We start from the raw sequence: 17,809 nt of genomic DNA on the forward strand, positions 1-17,809 counted from the left end.
TGCCTGGTTTTCCAATTTTAATAATTAATTTGTTTCTGTCAGTTATTTTTAATCTTTTTTTCATGTAAGAATCTTACATTTAATTGCAAAAGGTTTTAAAATACTTTGCGGTTATTTTCCTATTAATAGGAGAGTTTTTAAAACTTAAATTTTTTGTCAAGACTAATATAAAACTGTTTTTACTTACTTGGAATTTTCCTCACACCTCTCTATGTGGATCATATTCATCTGCATTTATCTGAATTTATCTTCTTTTATTTATATAATAAGAATTATTTTTTAAGTTCCACTTTTTATTATTTAAATTTATCAAATGTAAATAACACTCTATTACTCTAAATATCCAAATAAGGAAAGTTATTTTATGATTTTGAATAAGCAATATGAGATATATTTATGAATATTTCTCCCTCCAAGTTTTCATGATTATTAATTTATCGAGTTTTAGATGATATTAGTACTTTTATTACGTATAAACTCTATTTAAATTGAATAACTTGATGTATAACTTAAGGAATATCAATGAAATATCAGTATAAAAATTATGCATGAATATAATAATGTTTTGATTTCATGTATGGAATACATGGATGAGAAATGTGTTTGTTTTTAACCAGTGTTAACTTGCAAAAATAGACTTTTTAAAATATTTATTTATTTTTGAGAGAGAGAGAGAGAGAGAGCACCAGTGGGGAAGGGGTAGAGACACACACACACACATAGAAACCGAAGTAGGTTCCATGCTCTGAGCTGTCAGCACAGAGCCAGACCCAGGGCTTGAATTCACAGAGTGTGAGATCATGATCTGACCCGAAGTGGGACACTTAACTGACTGAACCACCCAGGCGCCCCTCATAAATAAACATTTTAAACTTCAGCATAGGTTAAAACTTATGTCACAAGTAAGTTATTGAGCTATTCAATTAGAATTTAGTTTCTTCGAGTGGTTATAGCAGTCAACCAAGAGGTCAAAGCTAAATTTTCATTTATTATGTGATATACATAAAAAATATGGATTATTGGAGAATCAGTCTGATGCAACAGGGAAATTATTGAAGGCAGAGATGTGGGGCTACACTACAGAAAAATTGGACATTGCCAATTACAACTTCCACATGGAGGAGTCTTGGCATGGATACATTTTAGTAAAGTTAAAAGACAAGAGAGGTTACTCTTGGTCCTCAACATATCTTTTCCTATAAAGTTTTGGGAAATGAGAAATTGATCCACCTTCTTCATTGCCCAAACATCTAACAAATAGTCCTAAATTTTCTAATACAAATAGTGAATTAAATTAAACTGTGTATATGACTTGGGAGTATAACCTGGACTCAGTTTCATTTCTGTAGCTTACATAGGCATTAGGGAGAATAATCCATATAATGTGCATTTATAAATTATTGTTTATCTCTCCATAGGCACATATACACCAAAATCACCTAAAATGACTCTCTAGTTGATACGCCAATCCCCACATCTGATAGCCTATAAAAATATCTTTAAATACAGTCATACATTTATATAATGGCATTTTTCTCATTCCTGAAGTCTTTCTGCAGCCCTAACTAGTTGCTTAAATAATAATTTCCTATCAGATATAACCTCACCGATATTTAAATAGGTTGTTCTTCAAAATCTAATGCTGAATCCCTTATTCTATGTTAAAGAATATCAGAAGATAAATAGGACTCAGGAAAAGCAGATTAAAACATTCTAATTTCTTTATACCTCCTGTGTTTTATTTTCTTTAGTAAGTTTTTCTCCCTTTGATTCAGTCTTGAACCAGGACTTTGCCTTCCTTCCATAGAATTATGAATGTTATTTAACATAATTCTTCTAAGACATGTGTCTTAGTCAAGGTGTTACAAACAACAACAACAACAACAACAATAACAACAACAACAAAAACCAGATCCAATAAGATGAATGTGTGTGTGTGTGTGTGTGTGTGTGTGTGTGTGTGTGCGTGCATGTGTGTGTGTTTAAAGAGACTTAAACCATTGACTCATGATTCTGGGAGCTGGAAAATCCAAAATCCACCGAGCAGGCTAGAGCAGGTTGGAAACTAAAGCAAGAATTGATACTGTAGTTTTTATCTGAAATGCTTTGACCAGGCCAGCAGGCTAGAAACTCAGGCAAGAAGTATGTTACAGTCTTAATGTAAAATTTCTTCTTGTAGATGCGAATCAGATCTACGAAATACCTTTATACAACTTTCTAGACTAGTGTTTGAAGAAACAACTGGGCACCATAACCTAGTCAGGTTGATACATAAAATTTCACCATCACAAAATGTCCTGCAAAATGTCTGGGTTGTTAGAATTCAGCACTTCAAAAGACCATAAGTCCTTAAACTTATAATATATATACTATGCTAAAAATATTTTTATGAAAAGTAATAATCATTATGATTTTTCCTATATTGCTAAAACAAAATAGTGGTAAAAAAGCACAAATAACAATACATCAATAAGGAATAAACAAGTAAGCTATGACATATTTCCATAGTACATGACTATGTCTGTTTTAGACATTTCTTCTACAGAGAAAAGTTCTAACCCAGGGCACATTTTTTTTAAAATATCAGTTTAAAATTATTAGTGATCAATGGAGTGGAAAAGGTGGAACAGTATAACATTTGAAAAAAGAGAGGTATCCTATAGTCTGAAATCAATTAGACATCCAGGTTGGGGGAAAAAAAAGGAAGTAGACCCCTAATTCACACTCTTCCCAATTGCTGACTTAATTCCAAAATTTAATTCACATTGTAGATATAAAAGTAAAGGTAAAATAAAAAAAAATACTGGATGATTATTCAGAATAATATCTTCATGAGTTTGACATTGGAAAAACACTTACAATAAAGGAAAATATTCTGGGGGCGGCTGGATGGCTCAGTCAGTTGAATGCCCCACTCCTCGTTTTGGTTTAGGTCATGATCCCAGTGTTGTGGGATCCAGGCTCATTTTGGGCTCCATACCGAGGGTGGAGTGTGCTTAAGATTCTCTCTCTCTCTCTTTCCCTCTGCCCCTCTCCCCCACTCGTGCATTCTCCCTTTTATAATTTCATATTTCAATAAAGTTATTCAACATAAGAATAAAAAAGTCATGCATGGGGTGCTACATAGTGTGATACAGTAGGGGTATGTATTATTTAAAAAATTAAAAGTGTAAAAACATGTTTTTTATTGTCTTATTGGTGTAAATAAAATTGAATCCCCTGTTCTGGAAAGAAATAGAAGGAATATTTTAGTATTTGGCAATTCGAAAAGTGGATAGAATTCTCTTTTCATTATGCAAGTTTGTTTGAATATTCTACTATGTATATGAATGATTTTTATATTAAAGCAAATAAAGGGGGCACCTCGGTGGCTCAGTTGGTTAAGCGTTTGACTCTTGGTTTCAGTTCAGGTCATGATCTCATGCTTGGTGAGTTCAAGCCCCACATCAGGCTCCGCACTGGCAATTAGAAGACATTGAAATTGGCAAAGAGGAAGTCAGACTTTCACTCTTCACAAGTGATATGACACTCTATGTGGAAAATCTTAAAGACTCCACACAAAAAAACTTCTAGAATTGTTATAGGACTTATACAGGAATTCAAAAAGCTGCAGGATATAAAATCAATGTACAAAAAATCGGTTGCATTTCTATACACCAATAGTGAAGTAGCAGAAAGAGAAATCAGGGAATCTATTCCATTCACAATTGCACCAAAAACCACAAAATACCTAGGAATAAACCTAACTAAAGAGGTGAAAAATCTATACACTGAAAACTATAGAAAACTTGTGAAAGAAATTGAGGACAACATACACACACACACACACACACGCACACACACAACACACACAAAAGGAAAAACATTTCATGCTTCTGGATTGAAAGAACAAATATTGTTAAGATGTCAATACTACCCAAAGTAATCTACATATTGAATGCAATCCCTATCAAAATAACACCAGCATTCTTCACAGAGCTACAACAAACAATCCTAAAATCTGTATGGAACCAGAAAAGACCCCGAGTAAGTAAAGTAATGCTGAGAAAGAAAACCAAAGTTGGAGGCATCATAATTCCAGACTTCAAGCTATATCACAAAGCTGTAATCATCAAGACAATATAGCACTGGCACAAAAACAGACACATAGGTCAATGAAACAGAATAGAAAATTCAGAAATGGACACACAAACATATGGCCAAATAATCTTTGACAAAGCAGGAAAGAATATATGATGGAAAAAAAGACAGTCTCAACAGCAAATGCTGTTGGGAAAACTGGACAGTGACATGCAGAAAAATGAACCTGGATCACTTTCTTACACCACACACAAAAATAAACTCCAAATGGATGAAAGACCTAGACGTAAGACAGGAAGCCATCAAAATCCTTGAGGAGAAAGCAGGCAAAAATCTCTTCGATCTTGCCCACAGCAACTTTTTACTCAACATGTCTCCAAAGGCAAGGGAAACAAAAGCAAAAATGTACTATTAGCACCTCATCAAAATAAAAAGCTTCTGCACAGGAAAGGAAATAATCAGCAAAACTAAAAGGCAAACGATGGAATGGGAGAAGGTATTTGCAAAGACATATCAAATAAAGGGTTAATATCCAAAATACTATAAAGAATGTATCAAACTTATATATCAATATATATTACTTGGGAATCAAAAAGAATGAGATCTTGCCATTTGCAACAACTAGTTGCACTAGTGGGAACCAGTGTATTATGCTAAGTGAAATAAGTCAGAGAAAGATAGATGCAGTATGATTTCATTCATATGTGGAATTTAAAAAACAAAACAGATGAACATAGGGGAGGGGAAGCAAAAATAAGATAAAAACAGAGAGGGAGACAAACCATAAGAGAGTCTTAAATACAGGGAACAAATTGAGGGTTGCTGTCAGGGTGTTGGCTGGGGGGATGGGCCAAATAGGTGATGGGGGAGGGCACTTGTTGGGATGAGCACTGGGTGTTATATGTAAGTGATAAATCACTAAATTCTATTCCTGAAATCATTATTACACTATATGTTAACTAACTTGGATTTAAATTTAAAAAAGAAAAAGGAAAGAAAAAAGGAGGACTATATGCTGGTAATGTTAATAAAAATTTTGTAATATAATTCTATAATAACATAAGTGGATTCTACAAATAGGCAATTCAAAATGAAAGCTGCTAAGTTTCTGGAAGAAAAGTGCTATATTAGTATCTCCAACTTCTCTCTTGATTTCTTAGTGTTGTATACATTAATAAATTACTTAATATTGTACTTATTAGGTAAATATTCGTTTTATGTCAAATCATATTTTTATTAGGGAAACATCTTGAGGTTTAGTGTTTAACATAAGCAGGGTCTCATTCTTCTACTTGTCTCTTGCATAGAGAATAACACTGTGTAAGGCACTTAAACTTTCAGTTTGCCACACAATGGATAGACAACATTTTTCATTTCACGTGGATATTGCTTGCTTCAATTAATTGCTCTTTCTAAAGCACTCAGTCGCTTCATGTTGAGCATTTCAGAATTCAATTTTTATTAATGTTGTTAATGGTCCTTTTTTAAAAATTTCCTCTTTTCTCTTGCTCTCTGATTTTACTCTAATTACATTGACTTGTTGTTTCATTTGTTGGAGTGTCCTTGCAACCATGTTTTTGTTATGCTATCTAATCAAAAACATATTTTAATGTTCTTAAATATGATAGAAGTGAAATAAAAGAAAAAAGGAAGAAAAAAAGAGGAAAAGGAAGGAAGAAAGGAAGGAAGGAAGGAAAGAAAGAAGGAAAGAAGGAAAGGAAAGGAAGAAAGGAAGAAGGGAAGAAAGGAACAAAGGAACAAAGAAAAAGGAGAAAGGAATCTAGAAAGAAAGAAAATTAGGAAAGGATACTTCAAAATAAAATGTGTAAAATGTGAATATCACCACACAAACTAAGAACAATGAACTTGGAAGCTTCTCATTAATTTTTAATTTTTCTGGATTTTTTTTCCTTTTTTTTCTGTTTTTCTTTTTTTAGTATTCCCTGTATTTTTCTTTAGGGGCTGAAAGTCTTAGAATTATATTTTACACTTTCTCACCTCTAACATTCTAGATGCAGCTTACAATTTGTCAGTGATACACACGTGTAAGAGGTCTGGAAGGCAGTGGCAGCTGATGTGGGCTCTGACAGATGTGGAGTATTTTTGTAGCAGCCTCTGCCTGCCAGTAACCAACTCTTGCCTTGCAGATGAAGTCAGCACTAGATACCTGAGGCGTCCTAATCATGGCAAAGGACAACAATTTCTTCATCTCTGGCCCATAGCTGTACCAGTTAACATGAAAACTGGTGGTGTTTTCTTATTCCTCTTCAGCCATTTCAATGCTTTTCTGGACACTACATTCTTTGTATTAATTCTTTTGTGCTTTAAATGTCTATGGTGGTTTCTCTTTTATTGACTGAACCCCAACTGGCAAGGTTTTCCTGAAATTATGTCCATACTCCTTCGATATCATTTTCTTGGTCTAGGAGATAGTTGTTTATGACCATATTTGAAGTAATTTTACTTCATTAAATCATCTGACATGAGACCATTACTTCTTTACTGTGTCTAAAATCCCATTTCCAGGGGTGCCTGGGTGGCTCAGTTGGTTGAGCGTCTGACTTTGGCTCAGGTCATGATCTCACAGTTAATGGGTTCAAGCCCTCTGCTTTGGATTCTGTGTGTCCCTCTCTCTCTGCCCCTCCCCAGCTTGCACTTTGTCTGTCTCTCTCAAAAAATAAATACATAAATAAAAATAAATAAATATTAAAAAAATTTTTAAGTTGTTTCCAAATGTCAGGTTTTTTGAAGAAAGCAGAGGCGACATAAACTTCTTATATTTTTTTAATTTAAAACATTCATTTATTATTTTATTTATTTTAAAGAGATAGAGTCAGAGTGCAAGTAAGGAAGGTGGCAGTGGGAGAGAGAGAGAGAGAGAGAGAGAGAGAGAGAGAGAGTCTTTTTTTTTAATTTATTTATTTATTTTGAGAGAGAGAGAGTGGGGGAGAGGCACACAGAGAGTGAGAGAGAGAGAATCTTAAGCAGTTTCCATGATGTCATCACAGAGCCCAATGCAGGGCTCAGACTCATGAACCAGGAGATCATGACCTGAGCCACAATCAAGAGTCTGACGCTTAATCTACTGAACCACCCAGGTGTCCCAAGACCCTGGTGGTGAGAGAGAGAGAGAGAGAGAGAGAGAGAGAGAGAGAGAGAATCTGAAGCAGGCTCCATGCTCCCCATGGGTCCTGACACAGGGCTGAATTCCATGACCCTGGGATCATGACTTGAGCCAAAATCAAGAGTAGGACGTTCAATCAACTGAGCCACACAGGCATCCCTATAAATGTATTTTTAATACCTTCAATGATCCTTAAATCAGTATATATTAAAATTTCTATCCTCCATCCTTAAAAATATTTGCCCTCAAGTCTTTTATGTATGATACGACTATTAAAATAACACTCTTAATTTTGTTGCTAGAATTTATCTGTTATGCCATCTTCTATCTTTTTAATCTTGATACTTTCTGTTTAGATTATAGATATGTCTTTTGGTAGACAACATAGAGTTGGGAATTCAAAAATGAGCAAATCTAGGAATTCTACTTACTTTACATTTATTGTAATTAACAATGTATTTTTATTTATTTCAGCTATCTTAGTCGGTGATCCCATATCAAAATCAAAAGGAAGGTAATATGCTTTTCAACTATAATCAAAAGGAAAGTAATAAGTTTTTCAACTCATTATGCCATAATGGAAAAAGAAAAAGATTACTAAAATTTAAAGTTTTAAATATCACGTCCTCTGGGTAGGAATAGCATGGATAATTTACTCCATTGGTGGATTGAGTCTTCATTTAGCTCCTGTAGCAACCTAGAAAGATCTTCCTTTACCTTTGTCCTGCCTTTACAGAGTAAGTGGATTCCTTGTCTATTTTCTTTCTTTATTGCCATATCTTACTTTGGCATTGAGAGAGATCCTTCTCCTCAGAAATGCAAAGCATTTACAAATCACTTTTCTGGTATAAATTTGAGAGCCCAGAGACAAGATCATGGGTTGAAAAGTGAAAGTGATTGATCATGAGGCCTTATTTGACAATACAATATCCTTAATTATTTGTGTGTGAGTGCATGGGGAGTAAGTTCAATTTATTTAAACATAGCTCTAGCCAGTTGTTTTATTCATACATAGTCTTTGAGACTTAGAAGTCCTGTATTTTAATAACAGATCTCTGCACTTGTCCCAGCCCTTTAACCCCTGTCTAATGGCCACTGCCTTGAGAAAATTTGAAACAGTTGTGTCAGGAGAGACACCTTAAGCACCCATTTATTCAACAACTCTTACTGAGCATTAACTTTGCTCCCTACTTTCCTAGGTACTATAAATAGAGTAGTGTAAACAAAAAAGAGAAAAATTACTTTTTTTTCCTGGAGCTTATAAAACAGCAGAGGGAAATAGGCAACAAAAATTAAGCATGCAGCATATAGTTTGTCAGACTGCAAAATATGTTACAGAGAATAATAAAGAAGGATGGGGAATAAGGAATGTGTGTGAGAGAAAGTTCTAATCTAAAATGCACATTTGAGGATGGAGCCCAAGATTACTCCAGTGTGAATTGATCAGGACAAGAAAGAACAAGTGAAGAAGAAGTTTTGGAGAAGTTACTAGTGAAGGAGGAAAACTAGGATAGTGTGTATCTGGAATCAAGAGAAGAAAATGTCCCAAGCAAGAGATTGGCATCTGTGGTTTCCCGTGCTACATGGAGATTGTTAGAAACATTCACTGTGTTCAGGTAGGGAAAAAGAACTGACTGACCAATTTTTATAAGATAAAGGGAGGAGAATATAAGGAATAGTGAGTATAGGCAATTCTTTCCAGATGTTTTCTATAAGGGAAAATAGGGTTTATCTGGTGAGAGAAATGGGGTCAGTAGGGTCTTTGAGGAATGGAAGAAATAAAGATATTTTTCTGAGAATTACAAAGCAGATAAGGAAAGTTTGATAATGCAAAAGACAAGAAAATTAATGTGGTTCTGCCACTGAGTTGGTGAAAGAGGATGCAATCAACATACAACTTGAAGTTTAGATCACAGATGGGAGTATGGGTAAGTGACACAGTGTCAGAAGTGTAAGATGAGTGAATGCAACAGGAATACGGGGTTGTTGATGTGTATAGAATTTATTTTCTGATTTCTTCAATATTCTGAGTAAGATAGGACACTTATCCATGAGCTGAGAATGAGGAACAGGGAGTATGTATAGGGAGGCTGAGGACAGATGAGGAGGTATGGAACAGTCTCCTAAGGCAGCGAGAGAATCAAAGAGTTAAGGAAGTGTGGGGAGGAGTGCCAGTCAAATTGAGAGTCAATGTGATATTTCGTGTCATAGGTAAAGTAGACCAGTCAGCTATGGGGCTGGTTAATATCATATGTGTACAAGTTCAGAATTAGAAGTACTTATACAGTGATAAGATGCACTATAGTTTATAGCAGACTCCTTTAAGCCAGCTGGCCTGCACAGAGCCTGGGTCACAAGGTGTATCATAAGTGTCCGAGTTTCTGGAAACACTTCAAGAAGAATCCAGCTCTCACCCAAACGGTGGCATCATCACCATTTGTGCATACTTGAATAGGAAACATGATGAGGGCCATGACCACCATGCCTTTCTATTTGGTTCAGTGGTTCTGTGAGTCATATTGTGCCCAATACTTTTTATGCATGTAAAATCTTCTTAGACACTAAACTCACATTGAAATTAGTTGTTTATTTTTTGTTTGTGTTTCCTTCTGTCAATCATTGTCAATCTTATGACAACCATGACATTTTTATATAAATAAATGTGTTTTTTTAGTTATAATTCTTATGGTTGTTTATTCTTTATTCTACATTTAACCTGATTCACTGTTTACCACCAGTTCTTTCCTTCTATGATTTTTCCATTCCATAGTTACTTTTTAAATGTTTTTTTAATGTTTATTTACTTTTGAGAGAGCAAAAGTGGGGGAGGGGCAGAGAGAGGGAGACAGAGGATCTGAAACAGACCCTGTGCTGACCACAGAGGGCCCGATGCAAGGCTCAAACTCAGGAACCATGAGATCACAACCTGAGCTGAAGTCAGATGCTCAACCAACTGAGTCACCCAGGTGCCCTGAAGTGTTTTGCAATATGTAAGATAAAAGAAAAGCCAAAATAATGAATAGACATGTGCTCATCATATCACAGCTTAAGAAATAGAATATTAATATAGTTTAAGCTCTGTTCATACACTTCTGCTCAGATGCTTTTCCCTCTATGGAGAGTAATTATTATGTTATACTTAGTGATTATAATACCCATGTATTTCTTTATACTTTAACAAATTAGATTATGCTTTCTATAATATATTTTAACAACATAGGTTAAAACAACTTAAGTCTATCAACACTATACCATCATTTAGGGGCATTGTTTAGTAGTAATTCAAACTCAATATGAATGATAGTATACTGCACATATCTCACTTAACTTTCTCCTTCCTGATGTGCTTTGAAGGCTAATTTCCACAGTCTTGGAATTAGTCTTAACTATTTTGTTAAAGTTCTTGTATGCCACTACACTACCCTGATGAAGTCATGAAACACACTGATTGATAGTGTTTCTTTGTAATCATGGGTACATGGAGTTTCACGGTGGTTGGTACCAGCTTGTCACCATTGTTTGTTGAGAACAGTAATATTGATAATGGGAAGACTTTACTGCTAAGTTGTTTGCATAGCAAGAATATGCCTGTGTGATCAGTATCATATAAGAAAACTGACCAAGATTCCATTTTGCACCTCTTGGTTCTGAGGTATTTTGTGCACACCTTGATGATTTCTTATCAAAGGAAAGTATACAGAAAAATATTTATATATTTAATCCTTACTGAAATAGGAAAAAAGGAGCTACTTCCTGACATCTCAAGACCCTATGGATGAGACAGTTTGGGGTTATGAAATAAATCCTTAATTTGATATTGTTATGATACTGTATTCTTTCCTGAAATGAGTTGTAGATTTGTAAGTGTTGTCATTTTGGGCCCTATAAGTCTTCTTTAGCAACACTGTCTACCTATCGCTGTGCACCTTGCATCACTATATTTGTGCTACTAATTCCTGTTGATAGATGCAGCACTAATTACTTCATATTTTTTGCCACCTGTATATTTCCATTGTAAGAAAATACTGTAGCTTACTTTTTCATTATCTTATTGATAGGTAATTAGGTTGTATCTTATACTGAAAACAACGCCTCATTTAGCATTCTAGTACATGTCCCCATGTGTATTTGCTGAAGAACTGAGTTAACGAGGTCCGAAGATATATATCACTTCAATTTCATTGAATTGTGCTGGAATGACAAGCTCTTACATGAATTTGTATATCCAGAAGCAGTGATTGTTACCATTCTCATCCTAGGATTTTTTTTATATTTTGACATATTGGTCAATTTATGAAACAGCTATTGGGTTAAAACTGTGATTTTCCTGAATCCCTGTAAATATTTATTTATTGGCCATAAGTACTTCCTCTTCTGTGAATTACTTTTCACAGAAAAGTAGTTTTTGCTTTTCTTTTCTTTTTTTTTTTGCACTTTTTCTTATTTTTCTTCTACTTAAAATTATTTCTTATACTTAACGTCTTTTCCTATTCATTTGTACAAATTGTTTGCATTGCTTACATAACAACTGTTTTTATAAGTGCAGAAAATATCTCCTGTAAATCTAAGGTTTGTATTTGAGGATTTTTAAAATGCAGTTTGTTTTTATAAACTGAATTTGTTCCTGCTTGTCTATGTCTCTATTTCTTTTTTTCAAAAAATACCCAAATACTCTGAGATCTTAAGGATATTTTCTTAGAAATTCCAAAATCTTACCAAAAAAAATTCTAAAATCTTAAGAGTTTCATATTTTATTTTTAACCCATCTGCAGTTAAATTTATGTAAGTGATAAATACAAATCACTTTCCCCCCCATATTTATAATAAACTTTATCAGAATTTTTAACTGGCACATCTCCTTAATAATATAAATCACATTAATGCATTTTGGGTTTTGGTGGGCTTTTGTTCTTTTTGGTATACTACTGTACTTTCTTATGTTAAAATATTCCTGTCTTCTTGAGTTTAAACTCAAGTTAGTCATGACTTAGGGTTATATTTCTATATTTAATTTGAGTTTTTCAATGTTTACATCTATGATCATAATTGAGATTATATTTGTGCATTGTTGTGGAGTTTTGGTGTCATAGTTTACTAGTTTATAAAATAAATTGAAAAATAACACTTCTTTTTTTTTATCCTTTGGAAGAATTTATGTCACTTTGGGATTTTCTGTTCCTTGAATGTTGATAGGACTAATTAGTACAGATATCTGAGGTAGTTGCTTTTGTCGTAGGAAAAGTCTTAAACAGTCCATTTATTTTATGTTGCTAGAAATATTTTAGATTTACTATTTAGTGTGTAGTCTTTTTTGTTTTAAGTTTATTTGTTTTGAGAGAGAGAGAGCACAAGCAGAAGACAGGCAGAGAGAGAGGAAGAGGAAGGACCTTAAGCAGGCTCTACACTGTCAGCAGAACCAGACATGGGACTTAATCTAACAAGCCACTAGATCATGACCTGAGCTGAAATCCAGAGTTGGGCACTTAAAATCAAGAGTCAGGAGCTTAACTGAATGAGCCACCCAGGCAAGCCAGTAGGTTGACTTTCTTAAAAGGTAGTTTATTCATCTTGATTTTAGAATAAGCATCACAATATTTTTCATAGAATTTGCTTAGTTTCAGCTACTAGATTCATTCCGATGCATCTGATCTTCCGACATAACCTCTAGACTTTCACTTCTCCAGATTCTGGACTAAATTCTAACTGGTAAAGTATAAGAAATACTTTGAGAAAGAGAACCTTGAGGACATGAAAATATTTTCCAAGATAAAAAAAAAAGGAAAAAGAAAAATTAACTATATTCTTTAATAGGGACACACTTACAAAGCCAAACAAGAAGCTCATTCTAGTGAAAAGCATTATAGCTATAGTAATACTAGTCATTATTAACTACTGCAGAAGAATGGAAACTTCAGTGTACTACAGTATGAAGCAACAGAAAATCCCGGTAGCTATATTAATATTAAATATTAATATTTAATTAACATTTAATAAAATATATAGGATGAATACTTAATAAAAAATTCACCAGGCAGATGTAAATACCTAAATTAGCAAGCAATTGGTAACAAACTTGAAAATAGATAAAAACAATATTACAGATCGGAGATACATAAACCAATAAATAAACAAGAAATCTGTCATTAATGGAAAGTATTCTATCCCATTCCAATTACTTTCAAAATATGTCCTTTAGCAATAGAATTTAAATAATCGTGTTATTTGCCCCATATTTCAATAATCTGATAGTTATGTATGCTAACTTGTTTGGATTTTAGCTTATCTGGGGAAGCAAAAACACATAGTGCTACATGGTTCCTATTATCATGCTAGATGTAATGTCCTACTTTAATTAGTTTAAGATTGATCAAGACTTTAAATTGATCTATTTATTATAAAGCTCCTCATAAACCTTTTACCTGTTGCATCGTCATTGATGATTGTTGTCTCAATTCATTTTATTACATGTGGCAAAATGGTTAATTTTAAAATCACATCATTCCTTCTATATTTAATTGAAATTTTTCTACATCAATCTCTGTGTTCTTCGTTACTCTTTTTGGTTGCTTTTGCTGTGTGCATTTGAAATGTTTTGTTGTTGTTGTTGTTGTTGTTGTTGTTATTTAGGAGTTTTCCTAGGGATAAAACACAAACCAAATTGACTCAAGGAGAAGGAACACATATGGACTCATAAAAATTATATAAAAGGGATACACATGGATCAGTTTATTCAGTGCTCACATGATATTCCCTAGATAGACCCGAATTAAGACCCCATAGTTCTGAATTTTGGGGTCATTTCTAGCTTGATGTTTCACTTATGGTCTCTCGAAGTAGATAGTTTCACACGTCCACCACACCCCCTTCATTGCTAGAATTTGCTGTATCCATGGTTCAAAAGAAGTCCTCAAATTAAAACTAATTAGCTTTGATTGGCCTTGTTCAGGTCAAGAACTTATGCTAAAACTTTAGAGCCATTGGTATACTTTTTATTCTACTTTAACTCACTGCCTGCTTATCTTCTGGTTTTTTTTTTTTCTCAGATAAAATAGATATACGACTCTAGTAGTTATAACATATTATTCATAGTTACTCAGGCCCTTTGTTTCTCTTTCCATGGATGATTTTTCAGGCCTTTGGCAGAAAGATAGCTTTCAAAGTTCCACCATTGGAGAGAACATGGTTGTTTTGCAATTTAAAAATTCTTAACATTGGGGGGCGGCGCCTGGGTGGCTCAGTCAGTTAAGCATCCGACTTCAGCTCAGGTCATGATCTCACAGCTCATGAGTTCGAGCCTGGCATCAGGTTCTGTACTGACAGCTCAGAGCCTGGAGACTACTTCGGATTGTGTGTCTCCCTCTCTCTCTGCCCCTTTCCCACTCACGTTCTGTCTCTCTCTCTCAAAAATAAACGTTGAAAAAATTTAAAAAAAAATTCTTACATTGATGTTTCTTCTTAACTCTCAGATTGTCCTCAAACACTAAAGCCTGTTATTCTAAAGTCCTTTTCAAGACGTTATTGCTTCTCAAAGAGAAATCTAATTCTACTCACAAATGGAGATGTATCTGATTGGCTTTCTGTGACTTAATTCAAAATTTAACTGTAGTATTTTCCATAACATGTAATTTGGTGTCAGTCATTTTCTGTTTTATTAAAGATAGTAACTTTTGTATTTTTATTTCCTTTTTGTTGATTTAATGGGTTTCAGGGTAAGGAGTACAGTAAGTTCATTTAAAATTATTTCTGAGAAGTTTGTATCACAAAGCTTTATAAATGATATGAATTAGATTAAATATATGTCATATAGGTGTGCCTGGGTAGCTCAGTCAGTTGAACATCCAATTCTTGATCTCAGCTCAGGTTTTGAGCTCAGGGTTGTGAGTCCAAGCCCTGCACTGGGCTCCTTCCTGGGCTCTGTGCTGGGCATGAAGTCTACTTTAATATATCCTACAGACCCATTCACTAGCACATTTTATTTATTTATTTTTTTAAATATGAAATTTATTGTCAAATTGGTTTTCATACAACACCCAGGGCTCATTCCAACAGGTGCCCTCCTCACTACCCATCACCCACCATCCTCTCCCTCCCACCCCCCATCAACCCTCAGTTTGTTCTCAGTTTTAAAGAGGATCTTGTGTTTTGACTCCCTCCCTCTCTAACATTTTTTTTTTCCCCTTCCCCTCTCCCATGGTCTTCTGTTAAGTTTCTCAGGATCCACATAAGAGTGAAAACATATGGCCACTAGCACATTTTAAAAAATAATCCTGACATTTATAAAGATTGGCATAACTTTCTCTCAAAAGAAAAAATAATCAGTTACATTTCATTAAAATTTATTTAGGTAACTGATCTAGATACTTGATATAATTCACTGATTATTTTTTAAGCATTTAAAAATTTTTAAATATAAAAATATTTATATTCCACCTCCTTAAAAAAATGAAATACTTTAAACAATTCAACTTGACAAATAATAGTTGATAAGTTTTGAGCAATGAGAAAATACAGGAAGTTAAATAAGACATAGTGGTCCTTTCTACAAATATATTTAGTTATTTATTGTTACTTCCTATATGTACCTTCACTACATGTTGCAGATTAAGGTCATCACCATTGCCACTTGATAGTTTGTGTAATATGTGTACCTAGGGGTAAAGTAATTTTCCCCCATGTCCAATGATCATGAACTATGTTTATTTACAAATCATTTCTAAGCAACAAGCCAAGTTATCTCCAAATACCACAAGACCATGCTACATTTCTTTTTTACTAGTATTATTTTTTAAAATATTTATTAACTTTTGAAAGAGAGAGAGACAGAATGTGAGCAGGGAAAGGTCAGAGAGAGGGAGACACAGAATCCAAAGCAGGCTCCAGGCTCTGAGCCATCAGCACAGAGACTGAGGTGGGGCTTGACCCCATGAACAGTGAGATCATGATCTAAGCTGAAGTCAGACACTTAACCAACTGAGCCACCCAGGCACTCTGACCATGCTTTATTTCTAGAATTAAATATTCTTCACCTTTTAAAGATTTTTTTCATTTGAATATGAGTTAAATTTAGTATATCAACAACATCCAGAAAAAAAAAATTAACCAAGGAATATTTATCCACTCAACAAAAAATTAATGCCAACCCATTCTATACTGAACAACGTCCCATAGCACTATGTCAAACAGAAGTAATTGCTTCCCTCATGGAAGTTACAACATATTGTGAATACAAGTGTTTTAGTTAGGATTCTCTGGAAAAATAGAACCTATAGGATATATAGATGTCAATATTATCTTTATCTGTCCACCCATCCATTTCTCTCTTGAGAGACTTATTTTAAGGAATTTAGATCACTTGACTGTGCAGCCTAACAAATTCAAAATCTGTAATGAAGGCAGACTAGAAATTCTGGTAAAAGTTGATTTTCCAAACTTGAGTTTTAATTTCTCAAAGTAGCAGGCATACACACATGACATTAACAATGAAAAACTGAGTAGTAAAAATGCACTTTTATACAACTATTATGTTCTGTGGGTTTTGCTACTTCTGCTGCTGCTGCTGTTAGATCGATATGGTTAGACACATCTGTGGTTAGTGCATGGGGTAATTCCTGAAGAAAGCAAGCACAGCCACTTTCAGTTATCTGGAAGAATGGCAAATCTTGAAATGGAGTGTGAGTTGGGAGTGTAGCCTTACACTCAGATGAGAAGAGAAATACCACCTCTCTCTTCCTTATTTGGAAATGATTATGAGAATCCCTGATGGATATAAACTTGCCCCGGTCACATGGTGGCAGTTAAGATCCAGGTGCATACATACTCACAAAAGGATCCGAATGGTTGGCCCTTAGGACTGGGAAGTATGCAAGCTTCCTCATATTTGGTATGAAGTACTCGGTATTAAAATTGCCTTCAGTTATTTCCAGCTTGATCTCTGTTGGGAGATATTAAGGAAGTGTATTTTGATCATACTTTTTCCTGTCAAACAGGGTTGCCTATGATAAAGGAAAATAATGAGATAACATAATACTTAGTAGCCCACACTCTGGATTCAAAGTACCTGGTTTCAAATCTTTGCAACAGGCTTTCTAGCTTTGTAAATTTTGCCTGAGTTTTCATCTGCAAAATGGAGATAATACTGGTGCCTAAAAGTAGTAATGAGCTTTATGTTTATGTTAATCAACACAATTTATCCAAACTGGCTATTGTGCATTACTATAAAAATGGGCAGGAACGCCTGGGGGGCTCAGTTAAGCGGTCAGTTTCTGCTCAGGTCATGATCTCACGGTTCATGGGTTGGAGCCCCACATCAAGTTCTGTGCTGACAGCTCAGAGCCTGGAGCCTTCTTCAGATTCTGTCTCTTTCTCTCTCTCTCTCTCTGCCCCTCCCCTGCTCTGCTCTCTTTGTTTCTCTCTCTCTCAAAAATAAATAAACACTAAAAATAAAAGAAATGGGCATAATGCTTAGATTCATAAGTCAATTCAAAAGAGAACCATTTGTATTACTTATTATGAACATGGAAGGGGTATCTCTGGACATAAAGATAGCCACATTGCCTACATGAAAGGAATTCCAAAGTTTGAAAGCAGAGCTGAGAAAGCCATCAT

Source organism: Panthera tigris, chromosome B1 (assembly GCF_018350195.1).
Source record: "Panthera tigris isolate Pti1 chromosome B1, P.tigris_Pti1_mat1.1, whole genome shotgun sequence".
NCBI lineage: Eukaryota > Metazoa > Chordata > Mammalia > Carnivora > Felidae > Panthera > Panthera tigris.